Raw genomic sequence first — 21,845 nt, 5'->3', positions numbered from 1 at the left:
AGCGATATTTACCTATAGATTTAATAGGTACTAGGAATTATTCGTAAGTGCTTGCTTATACCAATACATAGTGTAAGTAGGGTAATGTGATGTGTTTATAATCCAAGGGAAGTAAGAAGAAAATTCTAATATAAAATATGATTTCCTATTGCCTATGGATGTGGGATGAAAGGTACTTATTACTCTTAGATTGAGACTAAGGAAAGTTAATAAATATGAATCAAAAACACTTATCGTAAGTTGTGAAAAATTATAAATCCAGAAGATTTTAGCACAACACTTTTTTTTTAACTTTTGGTTCCAATCTGGAGGCCGATTTTTGAGTTTCGACCGCTTGATTTCGTGTATTTCGTTCAATAATATCTCCACTACTAGGCATTTAAATTCTACTAATAGAATTGAAAACGAGTGGCTAATACCACTAGATTCCCAATTTCTATCGCTCGTATTTCAAAAATTTGCATTTTGCCGTTTTCCACCGATTTTCGAGTGACGAAATCGAGCGGTCGAATTTCAAAAATCGGCCCCCTGGCGGAAAACTTCACAACGATCGAAGAGTAGTCTGATTTTCCTTCGTTCCGATCTTATTGGTGTTGAAATGACTTTGTAAACAAAACACTGGGAGTCCTAACCAATCCGCCAGAGAAAAGTCAACAATAGCCTCTAGCCGCCCAGAGACCTATAAAAAGGTCTCCTCTTCCATTCTAATTTGAACTTTGTATTGACAAAATAAAATTTCATTTTGCTTGGCAAGGTTTGACGTATGAGCGGCTAGAGGATAGTAAATGATGGCAAATCGTGAAATGGGCCATCAGTACTTATTTACTTGTAAACACACCTTTTTCGCCTCGCACGAAGATTTGCAAGTCGTAGAATATTCCGCAAATTTGCCTTAAAATTTCCGCAATTTGAATGCATAAGAAAATTCTCATTCAAGTTTCCACTTAGAAAGTTTCTGATCAGAGGATTATGACGATGGCAACTGTTTCATTTAACACTTACGTCACTTATTGGAGTCTTTCATATGTCATAGAAATCGACCTAACTGTAATAAAGTATAAGGTAAACGCACTGGTGCTCGACGCGGTCTCAGTACATGTCATCTTGAAACTTAAGTCATTGTCAATAGAGGTGACAGCAGGGTGTCATCTATTGGGCATTAGCATCATCATCATCATCATCATCCTGGCGTCAATCCCAGCTGGGCATTAGCATGTCGAGCACTAGTACGTTTACCTTAGGTTTGGCAATAAACGTGCATAAAAAAATACCGAGAATTTTTCATAGGAACTTTTTGAAAATTCTCTTTGCCACATTGCTAAGTTAGGGATGGGCCAAACAAGGCACGGCCAGTCGGCCAGTTGCGCGCACGATTACAGCATTGGCGAATCTTCCTTCCTCGGTTTGCGCAACACGTACACCTCGTGACTCTTACTTAACTTTTGTTTGGCGGAAATAAATATTGCTAGACGCTTCATGTTAATTTCTTATTTTAGTCCGGTTTTTGCACGTATAACGATAAATTAATGAGTTGGAAAAATCTAAATATTTTAAATGCTTCATTTATTTATTTCTTGTGGATCTAAAAATGGTATGGTTACTAATTAAAATAACATAACGGGTTCACCGATTCTTGGCTCATAAGAATCGACACGTTAGAAACCTGTGTTTTATGTTCTTCGGAAAAAAATTACATGTTAATTTATGGCACATAGTATTTTCTCTGTCATGCAGCTGCAAACGCGAAATATTTAATTGAAGCAATCTTCGATATCCACATATCAATAGCATTTACCTACTAACCTATACCTATAACCTATGTAATTATATTCTAAACGGTTTTATTTACCTTAAACCGCTGGCCCTCCGGCCTTCACGTCAGTGATAATAACGTCCCTTATAATGGCCGCAGATATTTATATGCCTATTGTACTTTGACCCGTCTCCCGACGTAACTGCTACATGAAGGCTAGCGGGACGATTAGCCTAAAACTTATAAATAATGGACTTGAACTGAGTAATAAATTATTTCTTAAGAGATGTAATTGTCCGTGTATATTAAATTGTTAAGCTGTGTGAGGGTTTTAAACCGAAGCCGTGGTAAAGTCCCGGCTCGTACCAATGGGTTTCAGAGAACTTTTGTACCAAATGTCACTTTATATTTACCAGATATTTTTTGGTAAAGAAAACGGCGATGAAACCTGTAAAGGAGCCCACAGATTACCAGTTTGCCGGACGATATCAGCCTGTCAGTTGATCGGCACTGTCACCTTTTGCCTTTAACTTACAGGTTGATATCGTCCGGCGAACTGGTAATCTGTGGGCCCCTTAAGATTCCCATCAGAAAAAGAAGTATCTAATAAACATAATCATAGTCAAATTGTAAAACAATTACAAGATCCTAACCACCATTATCATTGCAATTGATATAATGATCCGGATATGGCACTTATTACAAAGGTCATGAACGTTTTAGGTAGTAATCGGCCAAGCCTGAGACTATCCTATCCACTCATACATTATCGCTAATGAGTGAGCAATAAGAAATAACAAAGGAACGGAAGCTTTTTCAGTTTTGCGATGTTGTATAATCAGTTCGCAAACCCACCTAAGTGGTAAGGTAAGATAAGATTAAAAGCACTGAGCTTTGGATACCGATTAATTTAAAACAAACAACAAAATAAACAACCAAAGGGAAGAGTATGAAAACAAAAACTAAATCACCATAGATAATATTCATAACGCTCTGAATTTATTCAGTAACCAAATTTTGATTCCGATTTTTCCATTGACGTATATCTGACGTATATCCATTGACGTATTCCATTACCCGTAGGACTGGCCTTACGGGTAATAAGAATGGGGCATGAATGGGGCTAGTACAGCGGTGTGACACCGCGCTACAACGCGATTGGTTGATGAGTTCGCATCACGCGCGCGTTTGGTCGCAACTAGTTGCGTTAGACTGCACGATTGGCTCGAATTCGTGAGTGACACCGCTGAACTGGTACTTACCATTTTTAGTGCCCGTAAGGCCCGTCCTGAGATTCCGTCCGTCCGTCAAGATTTTTCATTTGAAGAAGTTTTACACTAAGTACATACTTTGTTTACAAGATTTGCATAGTTTTTATAATTGGTTATTTTATTGCAAAAGCAAAATTGCAGTACTTAATTTGTTAAGATAAATACTACTGTGACGTTTACTCGAGAGGTTATTTTAAAATATTTTTGTTATAGCAACCTATAGGTTATAAATGAAGGAAACATTTATGGACCATTTCAATTAACTCTAAAGCAATTAAATAAACTAAATAACCACCGCTTCGTTAAACAATTAATAAAACGATTAAATCTCCGTATTTAATAATACCACACACATATTCATATGATTGCAGTGAGGTTATTAGTTGCATGGATACTTATTTTGTCTGTATAGTTTTAAATATTGAATTTATATTTATTGAATTCCATATTTTTTGTTTAGGTAATAAGAATAATAAAATCTACTCTAATATGTATTTAGAATATTAAGTTAGATATAAAATATACATAAATATAATAATAATAATGTGGTTGGATCAAGGGTCAGATGCAGAAGGCGGTGATCTTGGACACGGCGCGGATAGTCCGCCGGTTCCTCTCTCTGCAGCCCTGACCACCGGCAGCTTGGGCCTTGCCCCGCTGCTGGCGGCACCCTAGGTTAGGTTTTTTATAATATGTTTATAAGTATTTTGTATTGTTTTTGTAAGTGTTTTTGTATTTTATTTTTATATCCATATTATAAAATAACCTAACTTAAGACCAAAAATAAATAAAGATGATATAATAATAATAATTCAGCCTTTATACGTCCCACTGCTGGGCCCGGCCTCCTCTCACGCGCGAGAGGGCTTGGGCTATAGTCCCCACGCTAGCCCAATGCGGATTGGGGACTTCACATACACCTTTGAATTTCTTCGCAGATGTATGCAGGTTTCCTCACGATGTTTTCCTTCACCGAAAACCTAGTGGTAAATATCAAATATTTCGTACATAAGTTCCGAAAAACTCATTGGTACGAGCCAGGATTTGAACCGGCGACCTCCGGATTGAAAGTCGGGCGTCATATCCACTCGGCCACCACCGCTTAAATATATTTGAAATTAAAAAAAAATTGTAGAGTCTGTGTGGAAAGACAAGAGTCATACATTTCCACGGCTCTTCTCTTTTTGCACAGACTCTTAACTTACATTTAGATGAAGTACCTACTCCCTATATCCTTATGTAGTCTCAGTAATTACAATTAGGACACACTTTACATCATAATTGTAGGTACTATAAGCCAAACATTTAGATGTCAGTTTAGATGACAGGATACTTTAATCAGTAGTTCAACGCATTACTACGTATACAAATGTTTACGTCTATATTTAACTGAACTAATCGCCGATGACACTTCGTTTAGTTCATTCTAAATTTAAATACCTCCCACTCATCACGCGGTCATTGTAACCGTGAGAAAATATTTACTCCGCGACAATGCATCAGTGATCGTCGCTTGTTAAAGTACTTACAGGTATTTACCGCGTTTCCTGGAGTATCTAATAATTATAAACTGTTGTGGAGAAATTATTTTCCATTTATAGTACGCGTGGGTTCTGAGCAATAGGGCATTTGGCGCACGTGACTTGATTATTGTACAGCGCTTGGCTTGTTGTAAGTCAAAATAATTTTATTAATCTCCATACTTTGCGCGGTTGTGTAATTACCCACGCCTGAAATAGTAGTTTGTGTTACCAGGGATTAAAATGATATATTTCCGTCAAGGGCGTACATTGAATCCTGCCTAAATGAAGCGATGGATTCTACAATAGAATCCCGAACGTAGTAAGGGATTCTAAATTAGAATCTTGAGCGTAATGAGGGATTCAAATGTTAACGCCCAAGACGAAATAATTTTAATTAATTAATTTAATTTATTTATGGAAAAAAAAACTTACAGGGTATTTACATATTTATGTTCCGCCAAACTGAGGACAGTTTATTGGCGGATAAAGCGCTCTCTATCCTTTTGTGTTCTACCCACTTAACTTACATACTTATACCTAATACATTACTTAACTAGAGTTATGCCATACAAACAATATACCATTACTATTCACTACTATTGTCATACAAATCTAAAAGTTTTGCTTGCAGCCTTTTCTTAAATATTTGCTTACTGCTACACTTATCTACTGTTGGACTTAATTGATACCGTGTGACACATACTGCTTTTCACATCAACTATGAGGAAAATAAAAAAATCTTAATGTTGACACAATCTGATGCTTTAAGCTAAACAGATTATTTAAGCTAAAAAAATAATGTGCAAAAAAAAATAGTGTGCTAGAACAGAAAAGTGTTACTTTGATCCCTCCTAGCAGGGAGGAAAAGTGCCACTTTGATCCCTCCTAGCAGGGAAGAAAAAGCTCCTTTCCTAATAGGTGGTATGAAAAGACACTTTAAAGTATTGAAGGTCCATGCCTCCATGGTCCTCAAGTTTCACGTGTAATTGCAACCACGGGACTGCAACACAGTCAAAATTAATGCAGTCTCCAGAGCTTCAACTACAATACTACTTTAATGTATGTTATAAACATAAATATTTATTTATCTTATACTTACTTACCTTTAAACGAGCAAAGGATCTCAGAAACGTCTCTAATGATTTCGATGAAATTTGCTGTATGGGGGTTTTCGGGGGCGAAAAATCGATCTCTGGGAAAACGCGCATTTTTGAGTTTTTATACGTTTTCCGAACAAAACTCGGTCTCCCAGATATTAATTTATTAATTAAGTATCAATACCAATCTTCTTTTTGGTGTTGCCTGATTTTTTACTTCCTTTTGTGAAAATATATTGCCGTAGAACAGGGACATTCAAATAATACGAATATATTCCATTTAATTTTGGCCCACAGTTGCTAGCTTTTGGGAGGGTGGGTTTACTGTATCTACCCTCTAATAATTATAAATTTTACAGTTAAGTAAGTCTTTTCATTCATATGCTTATCACATCCTAGGACTAAGCTAACAGATACCGTTCTCTAAGGAGACTGCAAGTCCTCAACACGGCGCCAACAGAATTGTAAATACCATTTAGTGGTTACCTAACCCCGCGTTGCGGCAACCAGTTGCACCATCTACACCCGACACCATGCTAATTGGTTGGCGTTTGTCCTGATATCGGCGGATATCGAATTGGTCTCGTGACTGTTTTGTAAACCGAATTATTTATGGTCATTATGATAATGCAATGTATACGCGAGTTAACCTAGATGATAATTTAATTAACAAGTAGGCGCTTTAACAGAAAATGTGTACGTTCAAATGTACCTATTATCTGATAGCTTAACAAAAAGAAATATGACAAATATAAAGCCGCCATTTATTTTTTTTATTATTTTTAGGTAGTTTAAGTAGTTTTTAGGATTCCGTACCCAAAGGGCAAAAACGGGACCCTATTACTAAGACTTCGCTGTCCGTCTGTCTGTCACCAGGCTGTATCTCAGGAACAGTGATAGCTAGGAAGTTGAAAATTTTCGCAGATGATGTATTTCTGTTGCCGCTATAACAACAAATACCTACTAAAAACAAAATAGAATAAATATTTATGTGGGGCTTCCATACAACAAACGTGATTTTTTTGCCGTAATCCTTCGTGCGCGAGTCCGACTCGCACTTGGCCGATTTTTAATATAATCTAACTAAGCATTGAACTTGATATATTAAAAATAAAATAAAACAATAAAAATAGTTTGTTTATATTGCGCCGGTCCTTAAGTAATAATAATTATGTACCTAATAAATAAATAAGGACTGGATTTGCCAAACATTAGCGCTTTGCGACCTAAGTAATTTACTTAGAAGCTCCTTTAGCAATTAAAGTTACGGCAATATCTTGTCTCCTGTCGATCGACGTTCTACAAGTAAATGGTACAGTCAGCAGAAGTTGCTAAGCGGGCCAGGTGTTCAAAACAATCTTTACGCGACTTTGTTGGAGAATAAGAGCTTTTAAAGGTAATTTTAAACACCTCGCCCGCTTAGCAACTTCTACTGCTGACCTTATAAACCCAATTAAATGTCGATCCTTTGTCAGTTTGTCAGAATTTATCTACGCAAATTTTGACACGCAGTCGTTAAGTAGTCTATGGTATCAACAATATTGTTCGCCATGTTTACACGCAATGTATCAGTCGCGCAACTCGTAATCATCAACTCGATTAGTATGGTATGGTACAAATACTACAAATAGTATAGGTTTAAGTCACAGCGCAGCGACACACTTTGCCGGCCCAGACCCGCATCATTGCATCATCGGTATACACTATACAAGCGCGCGCACGCGGAAGCAGAGACGTGTGAAGCCGGCATAAATCATTATAGATAGGTACTATACTATTACAAGAGCAATACTTCTATAAAATTGATATGCATACCTATAGGTTCTCGAATTTCTGTATTTCGGCTTATTAACCTGTCAGATCCCAGTGGCTCCAATAGGAGTCGGAATTGTATGGATTTGAGAGGTCCTGGGAAATGAGGGGTTAAGGCGGATAATGTTTAGATATGTACCACATTTCGAAATAAGCTTTTTCCCAGTCGCTTTTAATCTGCGTAATGTTTCTAAGTACTTAATCAACTTAAGTTTGAAGACTTTGAAGTGTTAGTATGTAGTTCAGCCATACCTACATACGGCGTGCCGGTTTCCAAACGGTTGGGTTCAAACCACCTTAGCTACTGTTGGCGCAACATAAGTACCTACTCGGCCGAAGACCAGTTGACGACACATGACGTCACACACATACGTCACGGCTCCCCGTTCCGCGTACATATAGACTGCACCGTACAGCCGAAGCGGCACATATCTTGTATAGATTTCCCAAAAACCAAAACGATTACATGTATCTAGTTGTTAAGTAAATAAAAGAAGATTAGTACTATCCTGGAGTTCCTTCATTTACTGTCGAAGAGCTTAATTGAGGAGTACATCGAACAGCTACTACACATTAGTTATTCGGTATGAAGGTAGGTACGTACTTACCTATAATTCATGAAACATTTGGTTTTGCTTATTTTGAACGGCTAACTATAGTATATAGTTACTCGTAGGGTCGACTACAAAGAGATGTATCCACTTTTTCACTTTATGACAATGCAATAAGGTGAAAAAGTGGATACATCTCTTTGTAGTCGACTGTACATGCCAAAGCAACCTTATAAATTGTTATTAAAATACAAAATATAAGAATAACAATTGCCCAATTACGAGTAACCGTTTCGACAACAACACATTTGTGCCTCTTAAGTAACTAATAACATTAAAACTTACTTTAAATACAACAGACCGTGCAATAAAATACCGCAAACTGGTTTATCAATCATGTTTATCACATATGAATATTCCTTTTGTAGTTTTTTATCGGAATTACCATAACATAGGTATTGTTTCTACCGTAGTAAGCATCAACATCACCATTTTCAACATAACAGACCAGAATGATATTAACAAAAAATGTATCAAATCAAGTCCATAAAATAAACTATTGTGGTATTTATTAGTTGACTCAAACTATCTGCAATTGAGCAAACTTAAAACCATTGCAATCGCAAATCATATTAAGAAGTTAATAATAGTACCTACATTAATTGTTATCACATTGACAACTTGAATATAGCAGTTATTGTAAGTGATAAGAATATACTAGTTACTGTCCACATTGCATTTCGATATACATACGAGTAGGTACATCCTTAACTATATTACCTACTCCCTGAAACAGGCATCTGACTTCCCCACCCTTCTTGCAAGGACCTCCCCTCCTTTTTCCTTACTGCAAAGCATATCATCCTAATAAAAGGACATCAATAACCCTGCCGTTACGCTTTGCCCTTCGCCCACGTTCATCATCATCATCATCAATATTTAAGAGCTATGCTCTTGTCGGTGGAGTAATCGCCACTCTTCTCTTTTCTGGGCCAGCCTATTAACTCCCTCGAACGACACGACAGAAACTCTATCTTTTATTTGGCTGAGATATGTGATCCTGGGTCTTCCTCTGCGTCTTTTACCCTTAATCTTGCCCTCCAGGATGTTTAGAAAGAATCTGTCGTGCGGTCGTGCCGTATCAGGTGGCCACCATCTTGCCCCTTCTGTTAGCTATTGTGTCTAATAGGCATCTCTTCTCTCCTGCCATGCTCAGTCAGTACGTTCATCATACGAAATCAAAATTGCGAAGAATTACATAAAAACACTATACATTACACATCCATAGTTCACATGGGTTCGGATGCGTTCAGTATCAACAAAGGTCGGCCGGTGTCCGGTTCGTGAGGTCACACGCCTCGCCATTAACACTCTGAGACACCTGCATCCGCGTTCGAAAACATACGCAAAAACTGAGCATGTATATATTTAACGACGGCTCGTGATAGGCCACTTTGGAATTAAAAAAAAAAGAAATTGCTGTTTGCGGAAAACCATAGTCAATTTTCCAACAAACAAAAAACAGAGAGGTCAAAGCTTGGAACAAACTCCCACCGCGGTATTCGGAAAACAAGATCCGTTCTAGAGAAGAGACCGATACAATATGTACTAGATGTAGATACCAACTAGTTTAGATTTCAACTAGATATCTTTTGCAGCTCAATTCGGGCAAGCAATGTCACTTTTACCACAGAATAAATAATAGTACTAAGTACAGAAGACTCACTCTCTAACAAAACGCGTCTGTTACGATCATCACAGATATGGCCGCTAGGTGGCGACAGCGCCACGCGCGGCTTATGGCTTTCCCCAAAATTGGGGCCGAATGGATGTACTTTTAGCTACCTGTAGCAAAGCGACGAAATCGCGGAGAGAGCCGCCTGCTTTTACGTTAAATTATCGTTTTAAGATCGTTTTGAGATCTAAATACGTAATAACCAGACGTTTTAGACATTGTGAAAATCGTTCAAGAGTATCTCCAGAATCGCGGAAATGCCAGACAGGCTAGATCTTAAAAATATCGTTATCGTATCTTGGTGATGTCTAATAGATATATAGTTTAAAATCCGAATCGGGCCCCCAGAGGACGTAGTATCGGCCCAAAGTGTCAATGAGTTTAAGAACAAATTAGATAAGCACAACGCAAATTCTACTCAACACTGAAAACTCGGTTGATGACTCTGGATATAGGCATTGTCAGTTAATTCAACTGCCTGCCTGCTTTACAAATAATAATAATTTGGATGGGTTTATTTAAAGTCTTGGTACGATCATATTTACAAGCCAATGTTCCAATAATATAGTTGTGAGCTCGACTGTACGATCCTATTTTTTCAAGTGTTATATATTTTAAACAACTTAATTATAAGCTAGTTATAGTTTCTTATTGACCGAAGCGTAGCGAAGGTCTACGTTTTGACTCGGGCATTTTGCTTTTGTATGTCCGGATGTTCTCCTCTACAGGTCGCAATTCTTAACCGATTTTCGTGAAATTTTGTGACCGAATTCTATGACTAAATTTTTTTTTTTGTCGATCCGGTTTTTGGAAATTTTTCAAAATGGGGGAGTAGTGATAGCTCCCGCCTAAACAAATAGTCGTATCGGTATCATAAGAGTTTTTTCTTTTTGAGATATGTTTATAGATTAAATGGCCAAAAATTCAGAAAATTTGTATCGCTGGTTTTGGCGGTATTTAGATATTTAGTTTTTACTTGAGAATGAGTAGCTAAATTTCTCAGCTTTAGTAAGAACTATAATGGCGTATTTTGCAAACGTTCGCTTTTTTTGTTTGGATCGGCAGGTCCCTGGTTCCATCCCCAGTAATTGTACTGCTACATAACTTTTTGTATTTTTTTTATACTTAAATTTCGTATAGTTATTTTTTATTTAATTTTTTATTTTGAAAAAATTAAAAATTTCGTATTTTTTATTTATCAAGCGCGGGTTAACCGTATTCATTTAATTTTTGTTTGTAGCTTTATGTAGTTTTTAATTTTTTGTTTATATTACATGTACTATACCTATCTTTTAATAAATATTTTTGCCATACATTTATTCAGTTTTAAGCTCTGCTCGCGAGGTCTACAGCTCACAGAGCCACTAGTTGATAGTCATACCTACGACAAAAACTATGTCATAAATATTGGTTCATTCTTCAATAACATTAATTCAAATACTTAATTCAATGTATGTAACAACATGTGAGTAAAATTTATACATGTTAATTAATCGTTGTAAACGTCTTCATTGTAAGCAGTGCGATTGGTTACATTATGACACATTGGTTGACTTCTACCAGGCGTGTCTCACTCCGCGATTTCGTCGCTTTGCTACAGGTAGCTAAAAGTACATCCGTTCGGTCCCAATCTTGGGGAAAGCCATAAGCCGCGCGTGGCGCTGTCGCCACCTAGCGGCCATATCTGTGCTGATCGTAACAGACGCGTTTTGTTAGAAAGTGAGTCTTCTGTACTTAGTACTATTATTTATTGTGTGCTTCTACTTTTATTAAACTAACACTTTAACTCGATCGCTTCATAAAGAAATTATTTTTTAAATAAGTATTTGTATGCACACTTATAATAGTTATTGAAATCTAAAAATAAAGCTTAACGTGAAATCCAAACATATTTTAATTACGGTTTATTAATTTTGTTATTGTATTTATATTGAAACTAACTTGTAATAAGAGTACTAAATATACATACTAGACTAGAACAAATTAAATTATTTTCAGAAAATATTTTAATTTGTTATTATTTCGAGTAGTCACTCTACTATATAAATTATAATCTGAAATAAATGTCATATACTCAGAAAAAGTGACCCAAGCCTCTAGTGCCCCAGGCTGGAATCGAACCAACGTCCTCTGCTATCGCGGCAGGTGCCTGTTACCTCTCGGCCACCGGGCCACAGCGGCATAGGTCGAATTTTTCCAAGTATATGCACTTCATACTGAAGCCTTATGGCGCCCCCTGGCCACCTCTAAGGTAGAACAGTATGGTTCTACCTTCTAACTGGATCATCTCAGGTGGTCTAGCATGAGTTGCGTTCTCGCACGCGACTCCATACTTGAAGTCGCGCGCTTGAGAACGCAACTCATGCTAGGCCGCCAGGTGATACCGAGTTAACGAGACTAAGAAGAGTACTATATTATTAGTAAAACACAAAATTGTATGTGGCCGTTAGCTGATTGAGTCAAACCCTCTGTAGTAAACATTTGAATCATACCTAGAGTCGATACCTTACCGTTTCATCAACCCGTTGAAATCTTTTGTATTGAGAAGCTTAGGCGATCCGTCACATACTCGTATAGTACAGAAACTTACATTTCGAGCTGAAATATATGACACCTATTTCAGTTTATAATTTAGGTATATATAGTAGTGTGACTACTTAAAATACACAAATCAAAATATTTAATAAAATAATTTGATTTGTTCCCAAACTTGTTTACATTTCGAGGTTCCAGCTCCAGCCTCATGTAATCATGTTCCTATCGAACTATCTTACTACATGCGCTAGCTAGTTCATATTGCAGTAGAATTCCGCGAAATTGTCTAACCGTTGTTCCGTCCAAACAAAAATTTTCTGAAATTCTGCAGGTATAGGAGTTTTTGGTAATATCTAATACCTTTAAACGAGCAATTCTTGTTTATTTATTTATTTATATATATATTTATTTATTTATATTTCGGGGATCTCGGAAACGGCTCTAACGATTTCGATGAAATTTGCTATATGGGGGTTTTCGGGGGCGAAAAATCGATCTAGCTAGGTCTTATCTCTGGGAAAACGCGCATTTCCGAGTTATTGTTTTCCGAAGCTCGGTCACCCAGATATTACGATATAAAATGCGTATGTACGGGACAGTTCATGGAATGCAAGTACAGTATTATATTTCACACTTCACAGACTACTGTGTTTTATAACCTAATTCCAAGAGTTGACAGCTCATTTGTCACCTCTGTTATAGGAAATGAAGGTGGCAACTCTTGGAACATTGGCCAGCTCTGACGGCCGTATTCGAACAATGCTTCTTAGAAATCACTGCGGTACGATTACGATCTGTCAGTGTCAAAAATGACATTTTGTCAACCATAACTTGACTTCATAAGCATTGTTCGAATTGGATTCGATTTTTCAATATAAACTGATACTCTTTTTAATGTCATGTAATCTACAAGTTAAGTTTTTACAAAAATATTCGTATCGTTAAACTACTTAGTTAATTTCTCAAGTTTTTTTATCAACCACAAGTTATGCACGGCATCTGAGCCCGTACCATGAGTCACTGACAGTGTCAAAACTGACATATACGCTATCGAGAACATAATTTACTTTCTATATATCTCGTTTGCACTAATATGCGAGTACGAGCGAGATGCATAGAAAGTAAATTACGTTCTCGACGGCGTTTATGTCAGTGCCAAACTGATGGTAGCCGTACTAATCTTGTTAAGTATGTCTGTGACATCGGCGCGCGTAATGCAGTAGCGGACAGAATAACCAAGATTAATGGTTACATTCGATAACCTAGATTTTTCGCCGATGTTTCGTCACGGCTTTTTGTATTCAGTTCATGTCATAGGCCGGCAAGTTAACAGAGACCCAGTTTCGGGGAATTCCTTCTTTATCTTTACTATTTTGTTGAAAAAAATACCATTTGAGGAATAGAAACATACTTAATTGAGGGTCATTTAGACAATGCGATTAGTTTGGGTACGCAAATTGTATCTAACTTGGTCGATCAATAGACAGGTTGGCAGTAACTAAACTCACATGGCAGTTTTTGCAAATTTTGAGTCTTTAATTTAATCAGCTTTTAATATATAAACAAAAATAGTTCAATTATAAAAACTAGTTTAAAAAAACATTTAGCCACCTAACAACAGATTAGAAGTCATCGAGTTTGGGTCAGTATTTGTAGAACTTGGTGACAAAGAAAAGACAATCTAACCTGGGTAGTAAGTTTGTTTTTAAGTATTTTCCGCAAGCCGACAGACGTAATGGCTGTTTTGAGTGAACAAATGCGTGTGCTTATTGCTTCGCTTCATGTAACCATACCGTATGAAGTGCTACACCCAGAATAACTCTAACAACAAATTTCCATTCTAGAAACAATCAATCGTCAGTCGCCAATTATCGCATTTTCAAAGAAGTACCTATGGTTATCCACGTCACACGTGACTACGGCTAGTTTGAATTTAAAATACAATAATAAAGGAATATTTTCACGTCCTTTTTTAACGCCATAACCATGTTTACGATAAAAATGCCATTGTTACTCAAACACAGATGAGATTGGACGTTTTCGCACATAAATTGCCAACAACATTCTTTGTAGATTGCTTAATTCCCTCGTAAATATCGTAATTGGCGCCATTGAAACCTCAATCATCCTGCGACATCGCGTGAGGAACAATATTTACATATTTTGAAGTTTACGATGTGTTGTTTCATAATGCTTTAAAAGCGATAGATGTATGAGAATATGAGTAACTACAACTACTAAAATAACGATTCTGATTTATTGATATTCAAGGTGTAACTACTAAAATAAAGATTCTGATGTCTTGATATTTGAGGTTTGGTTGTACAGTCAGCGTCAAAATATTCCCTAATAACTTAACAAGATGGGATACAGTCAGACAAGAAATTGTAGAAATTAAAAAGTGGCAACGTTGTGAACATTGTCACTTCCTGTCGTCCCTTCCAAATCAATCTAAGAAAACGGGACGTGCATAAGTAGGACACCATTATATTATTTATTACATGCGTTCCATAGTAAATCATCTTTCAACTTATATATGAATATAAGGTGATTTGTTACCACTAGGTAGGACTTACGCTTGTTTAAGACCGAGAAAAAAATCTACACTTTATAAAAAAACAAAATTAAATAAAAACTGTAATTGATACAATTACTTACATGGCAAGTGGGCATATAGTATAATGAATATTTATTGAAAAAAAGGCTGGGCAGGAAGTTCGCATGTTAAGACGTCCCATATGAGGTAACCTCTTATAAATAAATGATAAATAGGTCTAAAAGGAAAATCCGTATCCGCCTGATTACGAAGATTCTTAGAAGATGAGTCCGATCACGACCAAACGGATAATATACGGCGTTTAATTAATGTTATCGGTAGGGTCATAGCAATAACATTAAGTCTTATCTACATACGTAATTACTTACATGGTTTATCCTCATTTGATCGATAGTCATAAGGCGTATGAAGATGGTATTTGTCTCGTTTTATCTGCGTTAAGCATAACAACAGTATGTGCGTTTAGAAACTAAATTGTAGGTTACTTTATTTTATTGAATAGCGAGCTGCAATTTTATGGATGATTTCATACATAATGTGCCCATGCAATGTTGCAGCTGGGTGTAAGTAATTATACCAGTAAAAACCATCATCAACTAAAGTTAGCAATTTATTTATAACAGTTTAAAGTCCTTCTTTCGTATTTTGTTTGAATAGGTTGATGTTGTTAATAGTACATTACATACCTGCCTTCGGTTCGGGCCACAAACACCTGCGATCTGGGGCTTTACGAATTACCGCCCGTGGTTTGTCTAAAGTTTTACGTCTTGCCTTGGCCAGGAAGTGAAATTTTCTCCTCGCGTAGCGGGGCCTACGGGTAACGTAAATGTATTTAAATGACATGTCACAATATCATAGTGTCAAGGTCTGTAATTTGAAATTAAAATTATTGATTTAAAACCAATTAAAAAAGTTGTCCGTGGCACGCGCGGCTGTGTTATGAATTTTAATTGCTTACAAATGTTTGTAATACGAAACATTTGTTTATTTCATCGACGTTTGGAGATTTTGTAATTTGTAACACAACACGTTATAATTATTGAAATGTTATTTCTTTGCCCACCGATTGAAATAAAAGTTATTTAAGTTAATACCGATTTTTACATAGATTCATAATTGGTTTATATTCCTTATCAATATACAAAACTTTTTCTTTTCTTAATATGTATAAGCTTTAAAAGAAATCAAAATGATATGAATGAATTCAAAATTAGGTAAAATAAAACTCGTCATTTCTGTTAACTTGCATGTTATGAAAGAAAATGACACAAACAACGTGATTGATTTATTTTAATATTATTTTTTAAAGACAATAGATTATTATTTCACACGCCGTGTTGTCTCGACACACGACGCTTTTATCGTACTTTACCAAACAGCTAAATTTATGTTTCGGAAATTAAAATTAATTAGGCTCTGAACAATGAAGACGCGTTGTAAAACATTACGCAGCATAGCCCTTTATTGTTTAAAGCCATCCAGCCAAAGCATACGAAAGTTTCGTCACTGACCTTGTCCAACATTACCTACGTTATTCCAACTATTAGATAGTTAACTAGTCAGGATAACCAGTATAAGAAGGTCCTCAATTATTTATAGTTGCTACGGATCTCTAGGTCAGGTTACACTATACTAGGGCCTCGAGCGTGTCTTATTGAGCTCGCGCGTCAAAGACAACGCTGTTACTCGATGAGTGACTATTTTGGTATGCGTTATGTGTCTGTGGTCACGTTCCTCACTTTCCCTCTTATGACAGAAGTCGAAGGCTTCCAATATTGCGTACTGACATTGAAACATTTGAAACTATTCGTGATTTTGTTAGTGTCCTTTTGACAGACTATGGCAACAATCGAAGGAATTTCGGCCCTTGACATGTCAGTTGGTATTTTGAGTGGCATATCGCCGCTATACTTACTCAACCTCGCATCTGCAATCTGCAACACTCATTTGATGACAAAAACACCCGTATTCCGAATGAAAGAAAAGCGACATTTCCATCAAATGATTGTTGCAGATATGAGGTTGAGTAAGTATAGCAACGATATTCCATTATGTTAATCAAGATGTCATAGTTCATACTGTGAAGATAAACATACATAGGTGTTATAATACAATGCCCAATCAATATGCATTGATGTCTTGGTTACAAAAGGCAGTAATAAGTTAAGGTTTTACAAAAAATGGTTAAAAAATCGCTATTTTGTTAAAACGCAATTTAAAATTTAATTTCATTATTTAACTTAATTGAGTGGTGCCCAAATATATTTATTTATACTTTTACAGAAAATTGTACCTATTAGTTGCTTTCATTTTGTAATGATTAAACAGTCGGCTGTATTCGAACTTTAAGATACGTCAAATACTAGAGATTGAAACGATATTAAATGGATGTGTCAGTGTCAAACAAGTGTCCAAAGTGACGCGTTTGTTTGAAGAAACGTCACTTTTGACATTTGTTTGACACTGACACATCCATTTAATATCGTTTCAATCTCTAGTATTTCACGTATCTTAAAGTTCGAATATGGCCGAGAGTCGGAATCGGAACACGATAAGTTTTCATGCCAAGTGCTACGTCAAGATACAAGTGGAGCTTATAGGGAGGGATATGTACGCATTCTTACCGCCAAGTTAGTGCAAAGTTAGCATGACCAGAGCCTATTTTCCACCGGAAAATTACGAGTGTAACCACTGCTGTTGCATGTCCACTAGAACTATTATAAAATATTCACTAGCACACTTACCTACATCAACAACCGATGTAAATACTTATATGTACCTATTTATTGCATAAATACTGACCCAATTATTGTGCAGAAATAAGCATAAACGACTAATCTTAAGACCAAGTTAAACAGTTTTGTAGCCGTTTACAAATATTTTATCACAATAACAATATTGTTATATCGAAACCAAGGAATTAATATATATTTGGTCTCATATCAGAGAGCTACTGCGAAAACCTAATTTCGCAAATTGCGGGCATTTTTCTCTGTCACTCTAATTACGCCTTCATTGGAGTAAAAGAGAAAGATCCCCGCACTTTGCGAAATTCGGTTTTCGCGGGAGCTCCTCTGGTGAACTTTTCACTCCGCACACCCCGACCTAGCAAAAAATGGAGTCTCTTGCGCCGTAACATTGTATTTCTTTTTTAATTGAAATTCACTAGTTTATTTAATAATAATTTTGTATTGTTTTTGTAAGTGTTTTTGTATTTAATTTTTATATCCATATTATAAAATAACCTAACTTGAGCTTAAAGACAAATAAAGATAATAATAATAAGCCTTTTAATCAGACCAATTTTAAAAATTTACAAAGTATATCCTTAATCTAAGACATCGACAATCAGTTAGTCTGTGTGCCTAAGTTGGCAAAGGCCTCCTCCAAGTTTTTCCAATCAGCCCGATTTTGCGCCATTCTGGACCACGTGCTGCCTGCTACTAGCTTAATTTCATCTTCCCACCTCCGGTTTGGTCTTCCTCTTTTCCTTTTTGCTCCTCTAGGGTACCGTAAAATGGGGTGAGTAGGCGCAAAACTGACATTCAAACCTCGATAATATTTTATTTTTACATATGCAAACTGAATGGTGTATATAATAGGGTTAATAAACTTTTTCTTGTCACACGTTGCTATGGTTACGGTCTCCTGAGTCACTCTTAAAATTCTAATTTTTTCGTATTTAAATGAACCAAACTTGCATTTTATGGTAGTTATAAGACCTTTCCATAATGGGACATCTACTGAGCATGTTAGTAGAACATGGTACAGCAGTTCTTCTAACAATCTATGCTACTATTGTCTCCTCGCTGATGGGACAGAATAACAACAAGAAATAGTTGATTGACCCAATAAGTGTTCCGGACGTTTGTATTTTAGTTTTTATCTTATTTTGGGTAGTTCCATTTCATAACTTTGACGATAAAGAGGAAAACCCACCTCACCCCGTAGTGCCTCGTATTTGGGGTGAGAGGGCTTTTCATACAAAGGTGATTTTGGAAGAATGTTGGATCGATTTTTTTTTATTATGCGTATTACTATAGCTCCATTTTAATTGGAATACATTATTTTTGTAGCAGTAGCCTTAAAATCCCTTCTCACCCCCCCCTCTCAAACCTTCTCTCCCCATTCATAACCCACCTCTCCCCGCGAAACCTACTCACCCCATTTTACGGTACCAAAATATAATTCTTTTGTTCCACTTTTCTTTTCCTCTTACAGTGTTTATATATTTTACTATAAATATTAACATAATTACATGACGTAACTATTAGTCAAACCCGTTCCTTATCGCTTCCGGTGCAAAAGCGCCCATAATGCTCACGGCATTAACCCCGCTGGATGGCTAATTTTTAAATTTAAATTAAATCCCGCTTTCATACTTACGACTAACTCTCACGGAGATCGGAGATCACCGAATAAACTCATGCAAATATAATGACGCTATTTAACTTATAATATAAAAATGTCTATGGCTATACTTTATCCAATGTCAATGACATAAGTAGAAAGTGAAGTGTCAGCTGTGATAAAAACGAAAGCCACACTTGTGGTTGCTATGTAGCTATACTGGGTTGTGGTTACTTCCTATATGTTCCTTTCGATATAATAACTTGATAATACATAGGGTGACTACTATAGTTATTGGTCACCACATAGTAATTCTCCTTTCCTAACAAATCAGAAAGAGACAAGTGAAAAGAAGTCTTATTGTTAAGAGTGGCGGAGTTATTACTATAGCAGTCACCCTATATAGGTTTTCTCGAGAGACTACAGAATGGGGTTCTTCAAAAAAGAGTGTAGGTATACAGGATATGTCCCAGAACTACCACGTCACAGTGACACCGGAGGTGGGACATCCTGTATATATTTGAAGGGTCGGCAACGCGCTTGTAAGAACCCTGGAGTTGCAGGCGTCTATTAGGCTACAGTGAATTACTATCAGACGGGCCACTAATGTGGTATAAAAAGAAAAGAAAGATGCAATATTTAATACAAAGCACATTTTAAATAACATCTTTCGAGTACCAACTACTTAAAAGTATCACACTAAACATTTTTATTTCCACTTGTCATAGCGACCTACAAAACGAGTTTTTATCAGACTAAAGTCATTATACAATAAAGCTGGTCAGGTGTCAGCATACTTTTAGTTTCAATTTTACATAATTAAATTTAACAAGCATCGACATAAAACTTCGTAACAAGTTTTACACCTTGTTCAATACATTGTTTTTATGGCTCCTGAGATTCCTGATGAAGGAATAATTTTTCTTCTGCTTTCGACCTAGGGCTGTAATATATCTTTTCAGCACACATGCTAAGCGATGCGGTACATTAATCCGACCTAGGGCTGTAATTTACGTACTTACGGCACAAGTTTTATTTATTGTGTGTGCCACGGGCGGGCGGTACAGGAATTACGAACGAGTGTGAATTCTTGTTTACCGCCCTTAAACATTGTACTATTACAATGCACTTAAATATTGTATTACCTACCAGCAAGACCACCCAGGTCTTAATGAATACTTTAGCGGATATTATGAAAACCTGCAGACTTGTAAATATAATATAATAAAAGGTATAAAATGTTCATAACTCTACAGCAAATTCGATACATGTTTTGTCCCAAATGGGATTTCGTGTTTTATTCCATCCAGAATGAGGAGCTTAAAAAATATTCCAATAAAATCGACAACTACATATTTACATGAAAATCGGCCCATAAGCAAGACCATTAAGAATTAAACACACGTCGATCTCGTATGTGGTCGAATTTATTTTTTAACAAGTGTACAGCCAGCCAGCTGTCTCGGCTGTCAGTGCTGGCACTTCCTGGCTTGTATTCTGATCACTTTCTGGTCTCAGACGAGACGAGCTCCAACAAGTCGTCGAGATCTCGAGATCCGTGACGTGGAGAGCTAGCTAGACTTTATTATGTTGAATTTGTTTTTTTTTATTTCGTTTAGATTGGAAAAAAAATGTTGGTTGGTATATTCAAAAACACCAAATTGTATAAAAATCTGTCGCAAAAAAAAACTAAAGCAAAATAAAAATCGTTGTAACTACTTAGAATCAGTGAGCAGATTAAAAAACAGCCATTTTCGAACTTTACGATTTCGTTCGTAACATTAACGTTTCTTCAAACAAAAACGTCACTTTTGACACTGTTTGACACTGACTTATCCGATCCATATCGTTTCTATATCTTTCATTTGACGTATCTTAAAGTTCGAATATGGCTGCATACTGGTTCACCGGCCGCGTTCGACTCGTTATTTGATTAGCAATTCTCTAAAACATTTACGGAACCTGTTACATAGTGGCGATCAATCATGTGACGAGGAAGGCTTGCCTCAGTTGCCTCCCCCACTATTTGTTGCAAGTGGTTTGACATTTGATCTAGAGCACTGCACTCAAAGTGTAGTGTTTACGTTATATGATACTCTACGTTGTGTAAGCGGATGTTCCGAGATTAATTACGGTTTTATAACTATCATTGGCCTGATTTAGTTCAAGATGAATCATGATTTATCTAGATATAAAACTAATAACCCTCCTTTCGGTACATGGGTAATTAAAGGTGAAACACTGTAACAATTAACCAACACTATAATATTATAGCTTGAACGAGTTATGCGTGGTCGGATAAAACATAAAACGTTACTGTCCTTGGTGACTACTTTCTATTTCTTAATCTGATGTTTGTTAAATGTTTTTGAGGGAAATATAAATCTGATTAAACTTATAAATTGTGATGACCTTACAAGACAGAATCTATCAGAATGTCAAATCCGGTCATTGGCTTACTGTTTTATCTCAACTACGGTATAAATTATTGTGGCTGGCTTAAGGTGACAGTCCATTTCCAACCGCAGCTGCACTACCGTTGTGACATTGCGGTCGGAAATACGTTAAAATGACAATATTAGGTACGTGCAGTCGGTACCTATTCGGTGTCATTCATTTTACTATGGAAATTGACAATAACACCGACGGGGTCCGGCCGCT

General features: G+C 36.5%; 1 protein-coding gene across 1 annotated transcript in view; it reads left to right on the top strand.

The window, feature by feature from the left end:
• The window catches only part of LOC134650903 (heme peroxidase 2), a 90,778-nt gene that overhangs the window by 8,632 nt on the left and 60,301 nt on the right, over positions 1 to 21,845 (top strand). The gene's annotated exons all lie outside the window — the stretch shown is intronic.

This window comes from Cydia amplana, chromosome 9 (genome assembly GCF_948474715.1).
Source record: "Cydia amplana chromosome 9, ilCydAmpl1.1, whole genome shotgun sequence".
NCBI lineage: Eukaryota > Metazoa > Arthropoda > Insecta > Lepidoptera > Tortricidae > Cydia > Cydia amplana.
The sequence above is the reverse complement of the archived record's forward strand: the minus strand, read 5'-3'. Positions and strand labels throughout refer to the sequence as shown.